This window comes from Melozone crissalis, unplaced genomic scaffold (assembly GCF_028551555.1).
Source record: "Melozone crissalis strain CALT ecotype California unplaced genomic scaffold, PUWL_Pcris_2 ptg000016l_1, whole genome shotgun sequence".
NCBI lineage: Eukaryota > Metazoa > Chordata > Aves > Passeriformes > Passerellidae > Melozone > Melozone crissalis.
In genome coordinates, this window is record NW_026535794.1 from 21162685 (window position 1) to 21171812 (window position 9128).

A 9128-nucleotide genomic window follows, 5' to 3' on the forward strand; every position below is an offset into this window, starting at 1 on the left:
CTAAGCTGTTTATATCCAGCAGTTTCCATTGTATTTGTTATTCCAATAATATAAATTGTTGGAGACGTACTGTGTAATTTTAATTGTAGTAACTACATGAGATAAGAAAATGAAAGCCAGCTCCTTAGAAATATTTACTCTAGAGAGAAGATAGAAGGCACAGAAATGTTTAAGTATCTGTATGTGTTAATTAAATGCTGTCCATGCTTGATCCACTGAAAACCACTTGTGGCCAAATTTGTCAAATAAGCTGTAAAGAAAAAAAACACAAGAAGAATAAGTTGTGCTGCCCCATTTACACTTACATTTACAAAGAGAAAACCAAATAAATACTTTCAGTATGAGCTACCATTCTGCTAGTATTAGCAACTATTAGAGATAAATGAAATTCTGTAATGAGTATATTTTATTGAAGATGACCTTTTCTAAAAATTCAACAGTCTCCTTTCTCTTTTCAGTTTCCATTTTATGTTCTTCTCCACGCTCTGTGTTCTTTCCTCTTAGTGGGTAGCTGTAGGTTCCTTACACCAGTGGGTGCCCACAGAAGGCTCAGGCAGAACCTCCCACACACATTCCTGGGACACAAAAGTTTGCTGCTGTACATGAGAAGTGAAGAAGGCTTCTCTGCTGGGAGCACCTACAGGGAGAATAAAATTGCATCCCAGTGAATAATTTTTGGCAGTTTTGCTCCTAAACACCATCCTTGCCAGTGGAATTTTTTTTTTCCTTAATATCCTCTCCTGTACCTTTATGATTATGTCCAACAGACATGTACAGGTCATGGCTAAAGTCAGTGCCCACCTATCACAGAGGGTCAAGCAGAAAATGCAGCAACAGCAAAATCTTGAAATATAATTAATGGTCTTTATTATTTTGTATTAGATTATGAAATAATTTTTGCTATGCAGCTGAAGGAAGTCTTATTTGTTCATTGGTTTAACCTGATAAGGGCATGTCATTAGCTTCAAGTAAATGTAGGTTCAAGGAGGGGAAATGACCTAATTCATATTTAAAAATAGAAAAAAAATGTGATTAGAAAAATTGTCAGATGATAAATTAATCAGACTGGCATAAATTTGATTGCCCAGAAGCCTGGTTAAAATGCAAATTTTGTCTGACCGAGAATCCATCAGGTTTTCTGTTTGCTAGGAAAGACAGCAGGGCAGATGAGTATGTGTTGCTTTGACATACAAAACAGTAGCTTTAAGCATCTGCTCAGAGGAGTCACTCAAGACAAAAAAAAAACATAGAAGGGAAGAATGAAACTGAGCCTCTGAGCTGGGGAAGAAAATAGTGCTCAATTGTCTGAGCAGAAGGACTGAGGAAAGAGGGCTTGAGCAGAGGTGTGCAGGTGATTAGGAGGTAAGAACTGCTGAACTCTCCTCCACATATCTTACCTGGAAAGTTTAAAGTAGGTATGAGTTCTTTAACTCCAACCAAACAATTAAATGTGATCTGTTTCTGACAGAGAGCAGTAGTGACTCCCTCCACTCAAGGTGGAGCTGCCAGAGCAGCATCCTCTAAAGCAAGGGGATGCCTGCTTACTTTCTCAGCAGCTAACATCAAAAAGAATAATTTTTTTCCCAAACTCTGTCAGCATGTGATATTTTTTAATCTTGAAATTTACTGCAATCCAAGTGATAAATAGTGTTGCACATAACCTATTCATAACTGTAGAATGCCAACATGAGCTTAAATTCTGTTGAAATTCTTTTGTGCTTGTGGTGTCCCAGTGTAGCTAGAGAAATATGAACTAACCCACAGTTCAGTTATAATTACCTTGAGCAAAATGATACCACATTTTAAAATAAGGACACCTCTGAATTCCTGCCAAGCAGTCAAATTGCAGACTGTTCCTGACTTGGGCAAATATTATCCAATGTGAAATTAGTAGATATTAAAAGAAAGGTTTTGTGCCTTAGAACACCTGCAGTACAGCTTTTAAGCACACACTTCGGTCATGCATTAGGTGAATTAAATTTACATTATAAGAATAATGTCAATAATGAAACAAGTGGAGATAAATTGTTTCTGGTTTAGTTAAAACCTATCAGAATAGAAAAGTATAGATTAAATCAAATGAGAATTTATGTTAGATTTCAATTCAAATTAGTAAGTATTTACATTTCTAGAAGGGTTTTGTTTTGGTTTTCCACAGCAGAACTATCCTGTTGAGGAAACAGAATAATTGCAATCTCTGGTGATTTCAAAATATGAGTAAGATAATATAATTTAGAACATATCCGTATTCGAATTAGCAATGGATGTGTCCTTGGTTAGCTTAGGAAGCCTGAAGAGAGTGGAGCAGCTGGGATAAGTGTGAGTGGTTCTGAGGGTATCCAAATGAAGGAGTCCTCCTTTAGAAAGAGCCAGTGCTTGAGTTAGACCAGGCATAGGCATTCCAGCTTAGCCAGGGGAATTCTGAGAGCCTGGGATTCTGTATTGTAGATCTCACAGACTCAGCCTGAGATACAGATGAAAAGCTAATGCAGAAGGTGCAATGCATACAAAGAATAAACTGTTGTCTTATTTCAAGTATAACAAGCAGGTTTTTCTACTGAAAAGGGAATACCAATAACATATTGTATTGTTTTAATTTCAGGGTGATGATCCTAAGGAGACAATTTGTGTATATTCCAGCAGTTCGGTCTTGGATTTGATCTGATGTGATTTTGTGAGCATTAAACTGCATATAATACAGTTCTACAATAGTGCTACAATAGAGAAATATTTTACGCTTGGGAAGAAAAGGGAGTGATTTTTTCACACAGTGACTGCTACATTTAAAAAGTTTTGAGTGATCATTTTTTAAAATACAAAGCAACAATTATTTGAAAAATTCTGAAATTCCTTTCTGCTGGTTTAATGGTAGCAAAGCACAATCTCAGGATGGTGGCAATATGTGACATTCATCATGTTTTGCTTCTAGAGGATCATTAAAATATTTTGACATAAGATCTCTGGTTTTGTTGATATCACAGTATAGGCAATAGTCTCTGTATGGTGGCTGCATGAGTTGGCAGTGAACGTTTTCAATTAAGAACTTCATCCTGTAAATACTGGCATTTTTCTACATGAGAGAAGTGATGAGAAGAGCTGCAGAGGAATAATTAATTCAGAGCCATGTCATTCTTAGTTTGTCCCAGGGTGCACAGATGAGAAAATCCCTCAGGTCAGAGGTAGTTAAGTGGTTTATGGGCTTTCATTCTGTGGGCAGTAAGTAGTGCTGTGGATTTAATGGGCTTTCATTTTGTGAGCAATAGATGATGCTGTGGATTTAATGGGATCACTCATATGAGTGATGTTAATTCTGAGAACACATACATGAAAAACCAGAGCTTTATAATTATTTATAAACCACTCTGCTTGCTTATGTTCCTGTCTAAGGTCCTGTTCAGCTCCAAATGAGGACTGTGAACCTCAGTTCCACACTACAGTCCCCAGAGTCCTGGTAGGGCATGACTTTGCACACATTATTGCTATTCTAGTTCTGTGTCTTGGCTCATACATGAGATGGAATTTCCATTAGAAAGATGATGGGTACCAAGCCTATAATTCAATTTCTTTTCATGTAATAAAGCTTGTATTCATATGTGACTACAGACAGTGAAACTGCACTAAGCATTATTAGAAGAATGTTCCTCTTGCCATCAACCCCAAGCTCCTCTACACCAGGATGTATGAGAAAACTGACTACATTCAATATATTCAATGACTATATCCAATTTATAACCTGTGCGTAGTTCTTTAAGTTTTCCATATGGTCCAAGAATACATGTGGAGCAACATCCTGCAGCAAGAGAAAGTGAAATATCAGCCCAGTGGAAAGAATCCTTTTAACATTTACAGGAGCTTTGACAAGCAGTTGTACCCTAACTATTACTGCTTATATGCTTATACATTCTACTGCAGAAAAAGAAACCCAATCAAGCAAGCAAACAAAATTTAAAAATTGTAATAACCAGATTCTGATAAGAGTTTCACTGACTCTTTTGAGAGTCTGAATGGTCAGTTCAAAGATAGAGTGTCCTTCTTTTACACTCAGATACCATCAAGTATTTTGTTTAGTAAAATTCCTTTTGCTGCTGCAACATTAAATCCCAAATCAACTGATTTAAAGAGCATTCAGTATTCCACTCATTGAGGATTATATCTGCAAAAAAAAAATCCTACTTAAATGAATTGGACCTTACAAAACAAGGTTCAGAAAAGCCTTTTAAATTTATACTTTGTAAGAGCATTACTGTATTGTAATGCAGTAATGCTTACCTTGCAGCAGTTTTATAATCACATAAACACTCCTGGAAGTATTAGAATCAATCATTGTGGTTACAGGTCTGTTGATTGAGACACATTCAGCATCTGGATCCATTTCCAGGAATAATGATATCAGAATCCAGTATTACTCCTACCCAAGCAGAAGTGTGCATAAATTCTGACTGCAAATATGAGCAATAAAGTCCATTTTTGAAAATAAGGGTAAAAATACATAATGCTTTGAGGCAATAACTGATGCCACTAATACACATGTAGACCTCTGAGCGTCAGTAGAGCTTTGAACAGAAACAAAGACAGCAGAATTGAGCTGATGAGTCTCTCTGCATTACCAGCTGGTAACTGGAAGAGGGGAGCACAGGGGTTTGATTTTTTGTGATCTGTTCTAGTTACAACATCACAATCCACAGTTTTTGTTCCCCAGCTGTGAGATTTTTACCATTTTCTGACCACAGTATCTGCTGCTCATGTACAGAGAGCTGGCTGCTGAAAGAACCTGCACCCACATTATGAGTGTTATGGATGATTGCCTATTGCAACATCCTAGTTATAGATCAAAGACAAATTTGCTCACAAAAGAGCAGCTCCTCTGCTATAAATCACTCACGTGGAGTGTTTTTAATAGAAGCTGTGCAAAGTGATGTATTTGTCCTTTGGGTGATGCAAACAGCTGAGGTTGAGGGCAGTCTTGCTGCGTTTCATCCAGGCAGACAAAGGCACACCTGTGTTCATGTGAGGACTGTAACATACTCCAGTCTAGTGTAGAGCAGTGGGGTGATCTTGGCTGTGTAGCAGCTACATGGTTTGTCTTGGGGGAAGTTCATACATCTTTTGCAGGTTCTTCCATAGTATCCAGAACAATTGCAGTGCTCTGTGTGCACAGAGATAATGCAAGATCATTCTTTGCTCAGACTAAATTCAATTAACTATTCAGCCTGAGTAAGGGGCAAAAACTGGTTGAGTGAAGTAGAGGATGGGGAGAGGAGAAAATTAAATTTATTTGCAGCAACTTTTTTCAAAAGCATTTGTTAGTTAGTTCCATGTGGCACTGTCTCAGAATAAATGTAAACAGTGTACCATGACACACCACAAAGCTGAAGTTACTGTGTGTCAGAACTATTTCTGTGCAGCTACATTATTTGAAAAACATGTGTATTAATGTTACTGGAAAGATCATCGAATACATTTTAAGAGAGATTTAGCCAAAAAGAGGAAATCTGTTCTGGCTTCCTTGATGAAAAGCAGTCTTAACTGAAGGGATGTGATGTAGCACTCACAACTGAGAGCAAATGGAAATTTCTATAGTATGGACAGCCACTGACTTTTTAGCACTGTTTCCATGAAGTTTTAATTTGCCAATGACTTGAAGACCTGCTCCTCCACGCTCTCAAAGCTCTCAGTGATTTATATGGACCACAGGGCTGATAAGAAATGCTTGAAGGAATTGTTGACCTTTCTTGCCCTCTCCTACAAATGCTCTTAACTTTCCATAGACTAAAAATATACTATATTAGACTTCAGATTAAGGTCCTCAGGCCTTGCTCCAGACCTGCAGTTAGTATGAGATGTTAGTTGCATCCACTTCACTCTGCAGGAGGGCAGACATTGTGCTCAGCTTTATTACAGCTACTGGTGCTGGGCGGCTGGGTTGTGTTAATTCGGACGCAGGCTGGGCAAGTTAATAGTGGCATTTCTGCAGCACAGGGTAACATCAGATTGATGAAGATTTGCTGAAGTACACTCACTGTGGAAAGTGATGTTGTCTTGGGTAGCTGAATACATAGTTCTCATTTATTTTACACCTGTGCCAGGTTAATAATAATAAATGGATTTTGTACCTGGCTGGGAATGTTTATGCCACTTTTGCAAGATTGAGCCAATGTCAGTTTGGATTAAGGATTCTTGACCAAAGGTTAGTAAGGGCTTTTCAACTCCCTCTATTTCACATCAGGAATATTAATTTTTAGGTTTTGTGGACCTCCAGTGCTGTCACATGCTGTGGAATGAATGTTGAGATTAAATAGTTTTCTAAAGATAGAAACACTGACAGTGTGCTAATATTTCCACTGTACCTTTGCAGAAGCTGACAGTGTCCTTGCACGACTGCATCACAGCAGCATTAGATTAAAGCCTGCCTGGCTGCTTTTATTCCTTTTTCTCTTCTGAATCTCTAATGTTGCATCCTCCTTCAGGATTCAGTGCTGCCTTGAGTTGGTTATTTGTCTCTTTGCCCTGTGGAGTGCTATGCAGCCCTGTTTAGTGTCTTAAGGAGTTTGTGTGACTGTGAGTCAAACACTGCTATGCTTGCAGCATAGTAAAACATGCTGTAAATGACTGGGCTTACACCTCAAGGAAGGCAGCTTGGTGTGATACTCACATTGCCTGACTGGAGGTGCTGAAGTTGGTCTGTAGCTCCATGGTGACTTCAGCTGGAATGGCTGCAAGGTCCAGTCCCTGTTCTTGTGCTGCCCCCCTCCCTGCATGCCCTGTCTGGCCTCAGCCTGTCCCACACCAAGCTCTTTGGGCACTCTGAGATGGTGAAACCCTACCATGGCAACAGAATGAGAAAATTGGTTCATGCCAAGAGACAGGGGAATTTCACAGTCAAAGCAAAGGAGGGGGTAAGGCCATGCAGGTGGGACTGTAGGGACACAGCAGGTGCCTTTTGTTATCCGACAGCTGGGACAGACCCAGTGGTCCCCAAAAGCTTGACTAGGTTCAGAAGGTGACATCTCTGAGGGTCTGCCTGGTCAGAAGGGAGAGATGGGCCCTGCAAGAGGGATTGGCAGCACTGCAGCTGTTCTGGTGGGTCAGAGCCCATCTTACCCTGTGGTGCCAGAAGGTGCTTAAGGCATCTACACTAAAGACTCCAGGTGCTGATTATTGCTCACCCTTCTCTCTTTCCCATTACAGTCATTTTAACAAGCTGGTGACCCCAGCAGATTCAGAAATGACAAGCAGAAAAAATTCTCAGTTCACTGATCATAAACTTGCATAAAATTGCTTGTTATTCAGCATTCCTTTGTGTTCAGCCTCTTCTAATCCCAGCATCTAAAACAGCATCTGCAGAGAACAGAGATGAATGAGGCCTGAGGGGGTTGAGACCAGCTACTCTCACTTCGATTCTCTTTCCTTTGTTCAGTAGGGAGACAACTGACATACCATCATGCTTGTCAAAAGATGAAATTGTCTGTCTTGAGTGACTCAGGAAAAGAAACTAAATTATCTAGGTGACTTCTGACCTTCTGTGGCTCTCTAAATTACTAGGAAAATATTCCTGTTGTTAGGTATTAGTTGATTTTATTTAGTGCAAATATCTGGATCAGTTAATTAATCTGGGTTAATTGAGCATGTACACCTTGAGCCTGCACAGACTCCATGGTGGAGCTGCAGCCTGACACAGCAATCTAGGTTTAGATCCATTTGACCTACAGATCTTGTTTTGTCCTGTAACTTGCTCTCCTGTGACAGATTTGTGGAGGGAGGTTCTGAATATCCAGGCAGTAGGTCCTCCAGGAACACTCAGGTCCACAAAGCAGACGTCCATCGGTATACAGGAGTCTGTGAGATTCAACCCAAGGAATATTCCGTGGAGTGCTTTATTCTGCAACAGCTCTAACTCAAACAGCTGATAGCCACTTGCTGCATGCCCTGAAGCAGTAGATTTCTTGCACATGAGCCTTTAGTTAAACATATCTTAGTTGAAAATAATTAAAGCTAAGTAATTCTTCGTCTTGTGGTATTGCAGCAGCAAAGCTCTTTAATCTCTAGGTCTGCTAGCCAACAACAGTGACAAGGGGGCATGCAGTTAGTTTAGAAGGCCCAACTCTTTATTTTGAATTCTCTTACTTTAGGCAGGACCATCCTTCTTTGAGTTTCTGGACAGAAAAATTTCAAATGCAGCTAGTCTCTCAGGGTACTCTGGGGAAATCCTTAAGGCTTTTCACCCACAGCATACAAGAAGTGGGCAGATTTATATTTATTAACCTTTGTTCTAGATTCTCATAAAGTATTTAATTGGCTTGAAATTATCATTATGATCAAGTAGAGCAGAAACACTCTGCAGCATGCCACTGAACAAAGGGACTGTTGCTGTTATCTGGTGGTCTCCTTTCATAAGGGCACATTTCAGAATACCTTCCTATTCTGGGAACATGGCTCAGCAGGGGAGTGACCCGGGGTTACTGGGTTACAGCTACAGGGGTAAGTGTCAGTGTGCTCTCGGTGTCGAGATTCCAGCAGTGCAGCAAGAGCTTAACACGATGGGAGAACTTCAGCTTGAGTTTGCCCTGGAGCAAGGAGTGAGTGTAGTACTGTGGTGTGTGGTGATTGAGCTCACATCACTCTGAGCACGGGCAATAACAGCCCTTGGGCGCCAGGTGTTGGCAGATACTGGTTTAAGGATGAAAACAGTCTGGCTGTGACTGGAGCCAGCATCCTCACATTGCCATCAAAAGAACATTCAAGTCTGTCTTTTGTTAAATCCTGGTGTACCTTCAGCAATACATGAGTGTTTGTTGCTGCACCTGGTACTTCTGTGTCTTTGTTTCATCCCTCTTTTCTCCAGTGAGGGAGAAAACTCACAGTGTAGGATGGAAGTATTTAATGATCCCATCATGGTTTCAAGGCAAGAGCCCATCAGAATGAATCATGCAAATGGTTGTGACAGGATAGCCTATTGTCAGTATTGCTGGGTTTAAATTCCTCACTGTTCACTTTAGTCCCTGACAAGAGGAGATTCTTCACAGCAAGTCTGTAGGCCAGCAACATGCTAGGCTTCTCACCTCTTGGCTCAGCTGTGAGATGTGTCCCTAAAAACACTTCCTCCGTGGTCTATTTATTGCCAGTGTTTA

General features: G+C 40.1%; 1 protein-coding gene across 1 annotated transcript in view; it reads left to right on the top strand.

Moving 5' to 3' along the window:
* The window catches only part of ST8SIA6 (ST8 alpha-N-acetyl-neuraminide alpha-2,8-sialyltransferase 6), a 40182-nt gene extending 35043 nt beyond the window's left edge, over positions 1-5139 (top strand). Inside the window, exon 9 of the mRNA XM_054273902.1 lies at positions 2603-5139. The gene's annotated coding sequence lies outside the window, so the exon portion shown is untranslated. The remainder of the gene's footprint in view (positions 1-2602) is intronic.
* Positions 5140-9128: the final 3989 nt, after the last annotated feature.